Raw genomic sequence first — 14,328 nt, 5'->3', positions numbered from 1 at the left:
ATATGGTCTGATTTATCCTAGTCAGATTATTTTCCTGTTTTGGGCTCTTTTTAATTTTTACCCTTCTCATTTTAATTTCTTTCCTTACCTTCTGGATTTGTTCTGTTGGGCCTCTTGGAGTTGTGATCTTCATTATCTTTTTTTAGGATATTATTTAGAATTGTCTGAAGTGCTAGTTTGGTATTCATTAATTTTCTCAGGTGTTCTTTGTCATGGAAGTATCGTATTTTCCCATAATTTTGAAAGATAATTTTGTAGATACAGCAGTCTAAGGTTAGAGGTTGTTTTCTTTTAGGACTTGAAATTCACTCCAGGCTCTCCCTGACTTGAGGATTTGTATTGAAAAGTCTGCTGTGATTCTGATGGGCTTTCCTTTGCATGTAATTTGTTGTTTGTTCTTTTTTCCTCTAATTGCTTGTATTATTTCATTCTTCTGTTGAGTTTCTGGGATCTTGATTATTACATGTCTAGGTGTAGATTTTTTGTGATCATAGCTATTTGGAGTTATATAAGCCTCATTTATATGTCAAATTCTTTTGCTGTGTTTGGGAAGTTTTCTATCATTAATTCTGCAAACAGTTTTTTTATGTCACTTGTACCTTCTCCTGCTTTTTCATGGACTCCTATCAGTCTTACATTATTCTTCTAGGAGCTGTTGGATTGATTTCTCACGTTCCCTTACTTGTTTTAAAAAAAAGTCCCTATTTTCATGGTCACTGACCTCCAACCTGTCTTCTATGTCTGATATCCTATCTTCAGATTGGCTCAGTCTGCTATGTGTAATTGCAGTACAGTTTTTAATCTCCTGCATATCTGTTTGAATCTGTTTTGTGGATTCCATTTCTTTCCTATGTTGGGCATTCATGGCTTCTATCATGGTCCTGAGCTCATGTATTTTTTTAATCAGTTTCTGTTCTAGAGTCTCTAATCATATCTTTAATTCTGCTCACCATTTCTGTAGTTATCTCAGAAATTATTTCTGTTTTGAATTTTTCTAGAGCCTCATTCATCTGTTTTGTTACTTCCTGTGCTATCAGTTCAGGATGTCCAGGTGGTTGATTATCAGAATTTTCTACCTCATTTACTTCAGAATTTTCCTTTGATGAATAGGCAGCCTTTGTTTGTGCTTGTGCCTTGCTTGAATATCTTCTCATTTCTATTTTCTTGTTGGTACTGTCCTTGGTTTAATTTCTGGGTTAATACTTCGATCTCCCTGGTATAGCTTGTCTTTAGGTTTTGAGTCTCTAATGACTCTGAGGCAATCTCATTTTCGTTACACCAGGAAGGACAACGATTAAGTCAGTCATACCACGTTAGCCCAATTAATACAAACAGCACCACAATAGCATCAAGCACAGCTTACAAAAATGACAATTTGTGATAGTTATTAATCTATCACCTTTAACTATGTGAACTAAATCAAAATCCAGGCTAGAGCTCAGAACAATGGCCTTTATGGCCTCCTGTGCCTCTGTGGTATGAATCCAGGCACCAGTCCAGCAAGGAGACCAGAGGCCCATGGAAGGGGAAGGCTACAGGTGCTTTAGAATCTGCACCTCTTACAGTTCCGCTGCCAGGCCCAGAAGGGTGGGGCTGTGGTCCCAGGCAAGCTCCAAGGGGCTGCATCTCTCACTGTTCCTCTCTATATGTTTATTTTATTCTCTTTTATAAGCAATATGCTTTAGGTCATTAATGCATTGCACCACCGCAGTAAGTGCCTTAGCCTTGAATATTTCCATGTGGCAAAGTGTCTTTCCCCCAGTTAGACAGCAAGTTCCTCAAAGGTAGGAAGTTCCTTAAACTAATTCCTTACATGTTTTTATATCAGCCAAGGGATGCATGAAGTCCTGTGGTCTACAGGGGAGGAAAAAAATAACATCCATTTTAGCAAAGAATGCATTTGGGTTTTGTTTGTATTTAATTAAAATGGTTTACATAAATGAGTGATTAAATGTATAAATTTGCTCACCTCCAGATTCTCTGGGGTAAAGCTTACAAGTCAATCATTACAAATGTCTTCCTAACTCCTGGCACTCCATCTTGCATTCCAGGTGAGAGCAAACAGCCTCAAGAAGCAATGTTCCAGATAGCAGTTTCCATTAGCAGAGTTTTGACAAGCAGGTGAGCTTACATCCTTGTCAGCTTCCAGCTTTGCAGTCACCTGTGCAGGAGACTTGAAATGCAATCGAAACAAACAGAGGAGATGGTGAATTTTGCAGCCTTACTGTTCATGCACCTATTCTTTTTTATCCTTACTTTGAAATTCTGCAACAGTGAGGCTGATGAAGAGATTCTTTTATGCACCCCAGGCCTCCAGAAAGCTACCATAACACCTCCCACACTGCAGCCTTTTCAGATGCCAGTGAAGGAAAGCAAACACAGATACATGCCCCCCAGAGCTCTCCATAACAGCCCTCTTGAAAGTGCTGTTTGTGAAGCTTAAAATATGTGAGCTTGCAAAGGGGGAGGCATGTACTTTGGAGAAAGGACCACACCAGGATCAGTCACCTTTCATTGTTTCTTCTGGGACACATTTTGTTCAGGAAAAATGTCCTAATGGCTTCTGATTTCAATGCTGCTGCATATCACAACACTATGCCTGAGAAAATACAATGCCATTTCATATGATGATATTGTAGTGAAATAATAGATCTTCAGTACCCTGAGCAGCAGATTGATGGGCAGCATCTATTAGAAACACTGAGCACTGAATATCTAATCCTTCAAAAAGCTCTGTGTATAAGACTGATTTCATGGAAGGAGAGGGAGAGATGCCACAGGCCAAAGTATGATGGGACAAAATACAAGCTTCAGCTTGCAAGACCTGACCTGGCAGAGGCATCAGCAGCAAAGGGATGCATCAGCTGTGGGTCTTTGGGTAAGTCACTTGGCTTTCCTGGTTTTGTTTCCCTTTTAGAGGCAGGGGTTGTGGGACTGACCCTCAGGTCAATGCACTGAGCTACATCTTCAGCCATTTTTATTATTCCTTTTTATTCAGAGAGAAGCTCTCCCTAAATTACTGTTACTCAGGTTTGGGCTCCTCCTGCCTGAGCCTCCCAGAGAGCTGAGATTGCTGGTGTGCTCCACCATACCCACACTTACCAGTTCTAAAATTTTTAAATAATTATGAATTATGTTTATCTACTTCACATGACCTTCCTTCCTTTCCTCCACTTTTCTTTCTCTTTTTTTGCGGGGGGAAGGTACCAGTGTTTGAACTCACATCCTTGTGCTTGTGAGGAAGGCAGCAGAACCACTGAGCTAAGTCTTTCTTCCTTTCTTTCTTTCTTTTTCTGTTTCTTTCTTTCCTTTCTTTCTTTCCTGCTTTCTTTCCTTCCTTCCTCTTTATTCCTTTTTATCTTCTCCCCCCACTTCCTTTCTTTTCCCTGGGGATTTACCAAGCCTGAACTGCACTAGATGATCCGTGGTCATTATTATTGTTGTCATAGTCTTGATGACAGTGAAGAGCTCATGCACAGTTCCATTCAGAGCGGCAGCACAGTGAATCTTCCCGACCTGCACAAAACCCCACACCCTCCTCACAGGGAGAGCAGGAACACCAGGTCCTTTCGCATCTTCCTGACCAGTCAAGTTATTTCAGTTTGCCCTGAAGTTTGCTGACACAGTAAAAGGCAAGACCACGGGAGTGAGTAGGGTTTATGTGCCAAGTGTTGATGAGCTCAGAAAACCCAGTTCCTCACTGTGTAGACAATTTTCACTACCCTCTGTCCAAACATCAGGCTACAGGCCTTCAGATATTCAAATCTGTCACTTAGTCTGTGTTTCCTGCTACTATTAGGAAAGATTAACACTCACTTTGCGGCTTACAGCAGCACCGACTCACTGGCATCCAGTGCTTCCCATCTGATGCCCTTCACTGCACCTCCATTGAGCCGTCCCCGGGCCATGTTCCTTTGTGGGCTCCAGGGGAGAATCCACTTCCATGGCTGTCACTGTCCCTTCTCCATCTTCAAAACCAGCCGCATCAATCCGCCTCTGCTTCTTTTGTGTTTTCCTCTTCCTCTTTTAAGAATCCTGGTGATCCCACTGGGCCCGTCAGGATAATTCCAGACAATCTCCTTCTTTTTTATTAATTTTATTGGTACATTTAATGTATACAATATAATGGCATTCATCATTGGAAATTTGCACCTTTATATATCCTTTTTTTTTATGATACCAGGGATCGAACTTGAGATCTTGAGCCTGCCAGGCAGGCAGCAGACCCACTAGGCTAAATCCCTAATCTGACATAACCCATTTTGGTGCTTATATTTTCCCCATTCCCCTGTTCTCCCTTCAACCCCTCCACCCCTTCCTATCTACGGAGACTTTGCTTCCATTTCTTTTTCTCATATTAATTCCACTCCCTTCTTTCTTTTCCCCTCCCGGTCCCACTTTCCCTTCCCCTTTGCACCTTGTTTTAGGGTCCGCTGTTTTAAGGCCAAGAAAGCGCCTGCTAACTTCAATCCTCCACCACCAGTTGCCTGGTGAGATCTTGAATTCATGGCTTCCATGGATGAAGATGAAGAAAGTTCCACGTGGCCATCACGGTTTGCATTCAGAACTTCTCCAAGTAAACAAACAACTTGAAAGAATGAGGCTTTGCCATCAACAAAAAGGCTCTCTATTCATTCAATGAGTGCTTACCATGCTTCACTTTACATTGATTAGTACAATTAAACTTCAGATCCATGCCCTTTGTTTGTCTAATGGAAGGATCTGCTCCGTCCTCTATCCCACTCCCTTAGTCACTTATAATCCCGAGCCCCATGGATAAAGAAATTTTGACAAAAGAAGATAAATCAGTGTATGACTGAGAAAGTTAAAAATGTTAGAAAGCATGATCTTATTTCCTCTTATGTTTATTGATCAGTGTATATTTATTATTCATTCTGCTAGATGCTTCTTATGTGTTATACTATATAATTCTTATAAAACTCTACATAACAATATTGTATGTTAAAAAGATTAAAAATATTTAAGAATTTAAAGAAATTGTTCAAGGGAATAGACTAGTAAGTGATGGAATTGTCCTTTGAACCCCATCTGCCACGTTTAAAAGTGTATGCTTTAAAACACAACAATGACTGTGTCCAATGTACTGTGTTACAAGGCAACTGGTATAAATTAAAGCTTGGAAAGATTTTACACTTAATTTAAAACAAGACATTCAAGGCACATCGAGATGTGTGCGCGAACTCCAGTGACGATTTGTGATGAAGAAGGAGGTGGAAGAGCAGAAGGAGGAAGCACAGAGGGAGAGGGAGAACGAAAAGCACTCACTGGAAAGAACTCAGGCGTCGGTCCATTCCTCTCAGAGGATGTGTACATGGGAGGGTTTGGCAACTGAGCCACAGAGAGGAAGAGGAGGAGGAGGACGAGGCGCACAAACACGCTGAAGGGGAAGGAGTTCACCTCTACGGACAGTGCCAGGGACCATCACACTCATGGTAATAGAATATAAAATGTGAAAAGGGAGGTGAAATAAAACCAGATGCAGGAAACAATACATGTAAATCATTGTGTGGCCAAGCTGGAAATGGAGCAGAGACACTGAGCCAAGAACTAAGGTGACCAGATTTATAGCTCAAAGAACATTTAACCATTCTGATCATCAAGGGCTAGACACTGGCCTATCAGGTAGCTACAAGATCTTAGGGAAGAATCAAGAAGGTTTTGAGCTAAGGTTGCTTGGCAGTGAAGGAGAAGGAGCCCGGGGAACTGTAGAACCTGCTTCCCTGCATCAAGGTGGCCTCTTCTGGAGACCAAGGACTGTGTGGTCCCTGGAAAATTGGGATTTCTGTGAGCACCTGGTGCCTGTGGTGAAACACAAGCAGGTGAACCCACCCAGCCGTTCCATGTTGTTCCTGTTTTTCTTTTCCCTGAGGCTGAAATTGCTTTGAAGTGCCAGGCCACCTCCTGAGAGACTTCATGGAGAGACCACCCCAGCCCAGCAGCAGCAGGAGGAGGAGGAAGGGGAAGAAGAGAGGGAGACTATTTTCCAACTGAAGTCAGGGAGTTATTTATGTTGGTCTCTGGCAGAAACTGAGTAATGCTCACAGTCTCAATGGGCTGCACACAGTTCACACTCAGCTTTTGCTTTGCTTTGTTTGTATTAATCTGCATTTGCAATACATAGTAATTACATTCATCTTGGAGAAAACACAGATAGCACATCTTGATACATATCCATTTTCCTACAAAGGGCTTATTTATCCTTCTTTGTGGCTGAGTAGTAGTCCATTGTGTATATATATGATGTTTTCTTTCCCCGTTCATCTATTGATGGTCATATAGGCGTCTCCAAGATTTGCCTATTCTAGTTTGCAAATAGAAGTGTTTGGCAAAATTCTGTTTCTCTTAACTCTGCATTGGGAGAAGAACACGACCTTGGCCATCTTCCCCAGAAGCATGGAACGAATTACGTTTGTGAACTGAGGCACCACTGTATATGAAAAAGGATCTGATTTGATGTGCTTTGAATATGGCAATGGGGAAAATGTACAGCTATTAAGTGAGGAGAATGGTCCATCTCATCAGACCAAACTTCATAAGTATTTAAAGGTTTGCCAGGCTCCTACAAGAAGAGGAGGGAGGAGGCCCTTGATTCTGAAGAGCACAGTAATGAACCACTTAGAAAGGGGGAAAGCTACATCAATCTGTGTAAAAATGTAAGGTCTGAGCTTTGAGGGCCTGAAGAGGAGAGGACTTGCATATCAGTGGGCACTGAAGCTGCTCGGGAAGGAGGCAGGAGCAGTCCTTTCTAGTGGTGAGCAGCAGAAAAGCAGGAACCTCACACAGGGTGCATTAAGGAAAAACAGATGCTGTTCCAAGAAGGGCAAGCTGGATTTTTGCTCTACTTTGGAACTATATCTAATGAACTCTAGCTACTGTTATCTTTCCTGTAATTAAATTTATAATTTGCTTTGGTGACGTGCTTAATCAACTCGATTTCACATTGTTTGCACTGCTAAAAATTAAAACCTCATCACTGAGCCCAATCTGGTTGAAGTCTGCTTTATAGCTACGAATGCCTTAAGAGGAATCATAGAGGAGAGACTGCCTTCTGCTCCTGGGTGAAGAGAGAGAAAATTCTGGCATTCGAGCTTGGTGCAAGTACAAACTTGGATCAGCCTAATAGCTTAAATCTGTTCTCCATATCAATTATAATAGGAATAACTGCTTTGTATGATAAAACTTCGGAAGCAACCAACAGTTCCTTTGTCACCTTATTAATGCCTCCCCCCAAAAAGATGTTTCTGGAAATTATCTATGCAGTTGTCTGGAAGACAAAGGTGTTTGGAGTCAGAGAGCCCATGGTTGGGAGCTGAGCTCCCTCTCTAGCTAGACCTAAAATCCGGGGCAAGTTATTAAATCTCTCAAAATGTCAGCTTCCACCGTGACAAAATGAGGTTACCAGCATTTTTCTATAAGAGGTTCCAGTGAGACTTAGATGACAGAAGATTGCGAGCTGCTTACTTGAGAACAAAATATATTGAAGAGACTTTTCTAGAGAAGGGCAGGGGGTCAAATCTGATCCAGAGACTTGGGGAAATCGAATTAACAGCTCAGAATGGAACGCACCCCAAGCTACCCAGCATGCCCGTGTGTCTAACATCTAACGGCGACATGAGTTCGGTGAGGTTTCATCCACTCTACAACACTGCCATTTTTCATGTCCTTTCCTACCAGTACTGAGCTAGACTGTAAACTCCTGGGGACCTAGAACCATATCAGTGTTTTGCCATGAAATACATAGCCAGAGTGAGTCACTGCCCAGGAAGTATTTTTTTATTGAATAAAGCAAACAAATAAATATCTTCAGTGGATAATGGAAGCTCATTTAGAAGAATGCCTGGAACTCTAAAAGACCAGAGTAAGAGAAAAAAAAAATCTTGTGAGGCATTTAGAGTACCACCGGCCTTACAAAAGAGGAGGGAGCACGGGGATGCAGTTTCCGGTGATGCATGGCAGGCTCTGGGCACATCACATAGCATGGATCAGAGGGCGCAGGCCCAATAACACAAGAGTGGGTGCTAAGATTCCACGATCCCGAGGTACAGCAATTCCCCACTGGGCTTGCACTTGTCTTGAATTATTTACCAGTATATCGCCTAATAGGGGGAATAGAAGAATCGTGTGGCTTTTGTATGGGGACAAGAGTCTGCAAGTTGTAATTAATCCATCTCTGGGAGATCAATGGGTCACAGCAGAGCTAAAGTCCATAAATTATTACACTTAATGTTCTTTATGGCACCATGAAAGTTTCATGGTGTGAGAAACCACATTTCCAAAAAGAGCAGTGGGTGGGAAATACTCCAAAATTGATCACCTCTGCTTCCTGTAAGGTGGCATTTCTTTCGGGCCACATTAGGACCAATCACTGCAAGCTCCATTGGGGAAAGAACAATGTCTCATTCTTTCCTCTTTCCCAAAGTCTCGCAGCAAGTCAAGAACATGGCAGGTGTCTGAAAAGGTGTTTTGAGGACAGTAGAGGATTCCATGCATCCCAGCAAGTCTCAAATGGTGCACTTAAGTAACAAGAATTCCAATTTGTATGTGAAAAGATAGAGCTGATTTTCTCAGCTGGGTGTTGTGGTGCACGCCTGTAATCCCAGCACTCGGGAGGCTGAGGCAGGAGGATCGCTGTGAGTTCAAGACCAGCCTGGGCTACAAAGTGAGTTCTGGGTCAGTCTCAACTACACAGTGAGACCCTGTCTCAAAACAAACAAACAATCAAAGATTTTCTCATGAGACAAAATGAGGTAAGACACTACAGAAATACTGATCTTTCCATATAAGGGTTTGAACTGTCCAGTCTCAGTAAGAAATGTGCATAGCATGGTATACTGAACTAGTTATACAATTTATGCATAATTTATTCATTCAGTGCAGAATTTTCTCACTTCCCATGTCCAAATTTCTCCTTAGCAAGGTGAGCTCATCCCCCAGTACCAACTCCTGCAGGTTTTCTGTGTTGGCTTCATGAGGACCTCAGCGCACCTTTCTGAGTTAATATCGTACTTTAAAGGCTTTTCTTTCGCTTCACTTATAACTATCTCACTTAATGTAGCATTAAAACCAATCTCTCCCACTGAATCAGAGCATATTTAAGTCTCCTCTGGGTATCCATCGATGCAAAGCAGCTCCAAACTCATTATTTACAACCATTCCCAATCATGATTTCTACGGGCCAGGAGTTGGAGAATCACTGTCTGTGCCACTCACTGCTTGGAGTCTGTTTGTTGTAGGCTCTGGCTGGAGATGGAGCAGAAAGAAGACAGCTACAGCACAACCTGGGATCTCTTCCTTCTGGGGACTCTGCACCTCCCTGAGTGCCCTCCACAGGACTTAGTTAGGGATTCCTCACATATGACAGCCTCAGATTTCTTAAATGGCAGGCCAAGCCAGATGTGGAGGCACACACCTGCAATCTCAGCACTCTGGGAAGAAGCTCACAAATCTGAGCCCAGCCTGGGCAACATTAGTAACTCAACAAGATCCTATCTCAAAGTAAAAATAGAATGTAGCTCAGTGTGGTGGCCATGGGTTCAATTCCCAATATTGGAAAAAGAAAATAGTAGCTCAAATTCCCAACTCAAGTGACCCAAGAAAGCCAGAAGTTTCTTTGCCTTTTCTGACCTGGTTTCGAGTGTCACAGTTGTACTCAATCAGCTGAGTCAGTAGCAAAGGTGTAAGAAGTTCAAGGACAGAACATGTAGGTGCTATCTCTGGACAAAGGAAAAGCCAAAGCTCTGGAAGGGCATGGGAGGTAGGAAATAATTTTGAGATCATTATCAGAACATGAGTTCTCTCTTCTGCACATTTTAACATCCCTATTCCTTAACACTGGTTCTGTGTGCTTGGTTTGAGATCCGAAAATGTTTTCAACATGAGTAAATTAATAACAGTTCTCAATTCGAATAACAACATTATCTCCTGAAAACATTTGATCCAACAGACTTTCCTTATGTAATACGCAATTATTGGCTTTTGTCTAAAAGACAGGGTTATGGCTGTATCTAGAGGTCCCCCCAAAGCCTCACACAGTTGTAGGTGGGGCCTTTTCAGAGGTGGTCAAATCTAGAGCGTGTGATGGATTATTGGGTTACAAGTGTGTGCATCCAGCATAAGAATCGAGATTCCATATGTTTATTGACTGATCCCTCACAATGAATATATTTGTTATGTATTCCAAACATACTAATAAAAAAGGGGAAAAAAGATGCATTTTTATATGGACCCTAGTAGTCAGGATGAATTATATATGTAACATTTCTCCTGCCAAATAAAATCCAAATCAGACTGGTGAAATCTCAATTTCAATTATTCTTAAATTTATTTGAGTAGCTAATAAAGAGTATTTTAATTTATGGGTCTCATAAATTATGGTCTGCCTTTAATCAGACCAAATGTACCCATCTATTTTTATTTCCACTCTCTCCTAGCTAAAGTTCAAATTCCAATTAAGCAAAATGATGTTTCTTCCCACTTGAACCAAGTCCACCTCCATCCCCCCGCTTTCCAACTACCTGGCATTTCCCCCCTCTTTTGCATAATGATAGAAATTTTATCAGTTTCTTAAGTTCCGGTTTCTGTTTCATTTCCACCTGTTTTAGTCACCTTCTAGTTGATGAGACACATACCCTGTACCTGCAACTCAAAAGAGGAGAGGTTTATTTGGTCTCACCTCTTTCAGAGGATTCAGGCTACCATCAGCTGGCCCCAAGGCAGGAAGAGCGTGGCGGACGGGCCTGGGTGGAGGAGAGCTGTTCATAGCACAGTGGCCAGGAATCGGAGAGAGAAGAAGGAACTTGGGAAGGAGATAGACCATCTGGGTCACACTCTCAGTGGCCCCCTCTTCACACAGGGCCTCATCTCCTAACAGTGCATTCAGCTGTGGATTCTTCAGTAGCTCAGTCCACCGATGAGTGTAGCACTTTTGTGATCTAGTCACCTTCCAAAACCCAACCTGCATGCATAACCAAACCAAAACAACACCCGCACATCGTTCTGTCTCATGGAGGTGTGGTGGAAATAGTATAGTATAAATAATGTGGAGCTAACTCCTTAGAGATGATTTGCAGTTTTTTTCATGGTTAAAGCCCTTCATCTCCCTCGTGTACAATGAGGCTAAGTGTATACCCCCGAGAGGTCCCATCAAGTGAGCAGTCAGGAAGTGCTTGTGTCCATTAAGCCCACGAATCACACTAGCAACTGCACAAAGTAAAGTCACTATGACAAAGCCTGCACCCTCAAAGGCACCTGAGTCTTTCAGGGGAGACAGATTATTAAGCTGACAATGATCCCACCAAGTCTTGGGGACATATGGCTCTAGGACTATAGAACAGCCTACCTGATAAAGGCAGCAAAAATATTTATCTGTGTGTGTGTGCGTGTGTGTGCGTGCGTGTGTGTGTGTGTGTGTGCACACATGGTTCTGGGATTGAACTCAGGGCCTTCACTGTGAGCTACATCACCAGCCTTTTCTTTATCTTTTCTTCCTTCTTTTTTTAAGATAAGTTCTCACTATGTTACTAAATGTCCCAGGCTGGGCTTGAACTTTGGATCCTCCTGTCTCAACCTAAAAGCACTTATCTAAATTATAAGGTACATCTGCATTCCTCTTGCCAGTGAGGAATGCTTGGGTAAATGCAGAATGTCTAAATGTACACAGAGCTCTCCCACCTCCCCAGAGTGTGCTGGTGAGGGCCAGTCCTGGGTGCCCTCCCGCAACGGTGGTGGCTGTGGGTTCTCACAGGAGAGCTGAAGTGTGACCAACGTCACATAATGGGTGATAAGTAACGGAGACCACCATGGTGTCCACTCTCCTCTTGATGGAAGCAGAGGCAGAACTAACAATGTACTTAATCTGGATGCCGCAGATAACGAGGTCACGGGAACTGATTTAAATGCATTCGTGAGCTGCTTCTCCAAATTAAAGAATTTGGGAATTGAGAAAATTCTGAGAAACCCTAATGCCTCATGCACTGTATGTTCACACCGAATGATTAGGCATCTGAATTCCCTAAACATTAAGTCTCAAGAAACATACAAGGATATGGGCAGTTGCTTTAGTGAGAGGCAAATATTCGGATCCAAGGTAACAAGAACAGACAGACCCAAAGACAGCTAGCATTTCCCACTGTGCAGCTCACCACTAAAAGGAATCACAGGCTTCAAGGAACAATTTCTGAAAAATACTTTCAAGTGTGAATGGGTTAGAACCATATTTCAAAGTGTCTTGGGTTTCTATTGAAAAATCCAAAGTCTTATGGATTAGAATTGATTTAAGTATCTATTCTAAAGATAGAACTTCCTTTTAAAAGGACTTAATGGACCTAAAATCTCAAGAGAGATAGGCCAATGTAGGTATTTTAATCAGGAAAGAAAGAAGGTAGTAAGAGGGCAAGAAGAGAGGGACAAAAAGAATCCACGCCTTACCTGGACTACTGGAAATGTTTACCTAGAGAGGGAAAAGATTTATACTATGGTCCTTTTTAGCATCTACTAGAAGATAAATGGTACGAGATGTTTTTGTGCACTAAATCAACAGGCTTTGCACGTTTTTTATACAAGGAGTTTTGGGATTGGCGGTTGGGTTATAACGTTGGCTGTCATCTCATTCAAATCCAGTTTGTTACAAGCAATAACAATGAGGAGGCATAGGAAGGAAGGCCCTCTCTGTAGACTATGCAGCAGACATGATCTCAGGTCTGAGGAATAAAAGAACAGGAACTGCGGCAAATGCAGGCCTAATACCATCAGGCTCAAAAGACATAGCTTTCAGAAACCTCAATTTCCATGTAAGTTGGCCATCTTTGAGGAAATGCATCTAATAATATTTCCTCAATGAATTTCAATAAATGAAACACACTGGCTACAAGAGGAGGAAGAGAAATACAGTAATACGAACATTCAAGTCGCGAAGTCTCACAGATACGAACCGCCCTCTGGTCACAAACGCTCAGAGATGGGAACACAGTGCAGGAGTCGCTCACTCGCCAGCCGGACACCGTTAACAGTTGCGCTGCTGTGTGTTTCCTGTGGAGTAGCTCAGCGCTCAGTTAGAGCCCCGGATGTCCGGAAGCGGAAAGGAGAAGCACTGGTGATGGGGAGGGGACCGCTGGGTAGCACGAAGCCACGTTTGTGTCGCTTAATCAGATTTATGAGTGAGTCTGGTTTACGAACCTTCTCCCCAAACAGAAGTCATTTGTAAGTTGGGGGCTCACTGAATACGGTCAACTGGCTGCTTTTTTTGTTAGTTATGCAGCATAGTGTTTGCAGGGAGACATTTATGTACATGCATATAACGTTTTTTATTATATCTGCCTCTTCCATCCCTCCTTCTCTCCGCCGGGTCCCCTCATAAATTCCACATATGAGAGAAATGTGTGATCTTTGTCTTCCTGGATCTGGCTTATTTCAAGTACCACAATGATCTCCAGTTCAGTTTCTTTTCCTGCTAATGTCATCATTTCGTTCTTCAGGTCTACAGAGTACTCCACTATTTGTGTACACCACACTGTCTTCATCCATTCCTTGCCAGTGGGCCCCTAGGCTGCTGCCAAAGCTGAGCTGTTGTGAATGGGGCCAAGAACACAGGGCGTGCAGGTGTCCCTACAGCCTGCTGACTTTAATTCCTCCAGTTATACACCGAGCAGTGATGCAGATGGATCGCATTTGCGGCTTTACTTTTAAATATTCGAAGAATCTCCATACTGATTTCCTTAGTGGCTGCACTCCTTTACATTTCTACCAGGAGTACTTAGGGTCCCCCCAACCTCCTCACTAGCATTTTTTTTTTAACCAGGGATCAGACTTGGGACCTTGCTCTCACAAGGCAGGTGGCAGAACCACTGAGCTAAATGCCTGGCCCTCTTTTCTGTATTCTTGATGATAACCATTCTGACTAGGGTGCGATAGAAACTATGTAGTTGTTTACTTGTTTGTTTGTTTTAGTATTTCTTGTTTCTTGGCCATGGGGACCTTTAGCTGGAGCTACATCACTATTCCTTTATTTATTTATTTATGTCGAAACACGTTAAGTCACTAAGTTGTCTGCTGTAGATGGGCCTGAATTTGCAACCTCCTGCCTCTGACTTCTATAGTCTTGGGATTATATGCATAGATCACCATGCCTGGCTTCACTATAGTTTTGATTTGTATATTCCAAACGAGTGAAGATTCTACTGGTATCTTTGACTGAATACAGATAATCAAAAATTGGTTCTGAAGGAACCAATAAAGTGATTCTGAAGAAAAAATATTCTGCTATATGATTAATGCCAGAATTCAATTTTTTTATAACTCGGGTTATTATTA

General features: G+C 42.3%; 1 long non-coding RNA gene across 1 annotated transcript; it reads right to left on the bottom strand.

Annotated features, from left to right (window-relative positions):
* Positions 1-1,907: 1,907 nt before the first annotated feature.
* On the bottom strand, positions 1,908-13,286 carry LOC104865509. Its single transcript, XR_781178.1, has 3 exons — positions 12,920-13,286; positions 10,694-10,975; positions 1,908-2,173 (listed from the first exon to the last, which is right to left on the bottom strand). It is a non-coding gene; the product is annotated as an uncharacterized LOC104865509 (long non-coding RNA).
* Between the last annotated feature and the right edge of the window lie 1,042 nt (positions 13,287-14,328).

Source organism: Fukomys damarensis, unplaced genomic scaffold, assembly GCF_012274545.1.
Source record: "Fukomys damarensis isolate Sample0158 unplaced genomic scaffold, DMR_v1.0_HiC HiC_scaffold_25, whole genome shotgun sequence".
Lineage (NCBI taxonomy): Eukaryota > Metazoa > Chordata > Mammalia > Rodentia > Bathyergidae > Fukomys > Fukomys damarensis.
The sequence above is the reverse complement of the archived record's forward strand: the minus strand, read 5'-3'. Positions and strand labels throughout refer to the sequence as shown.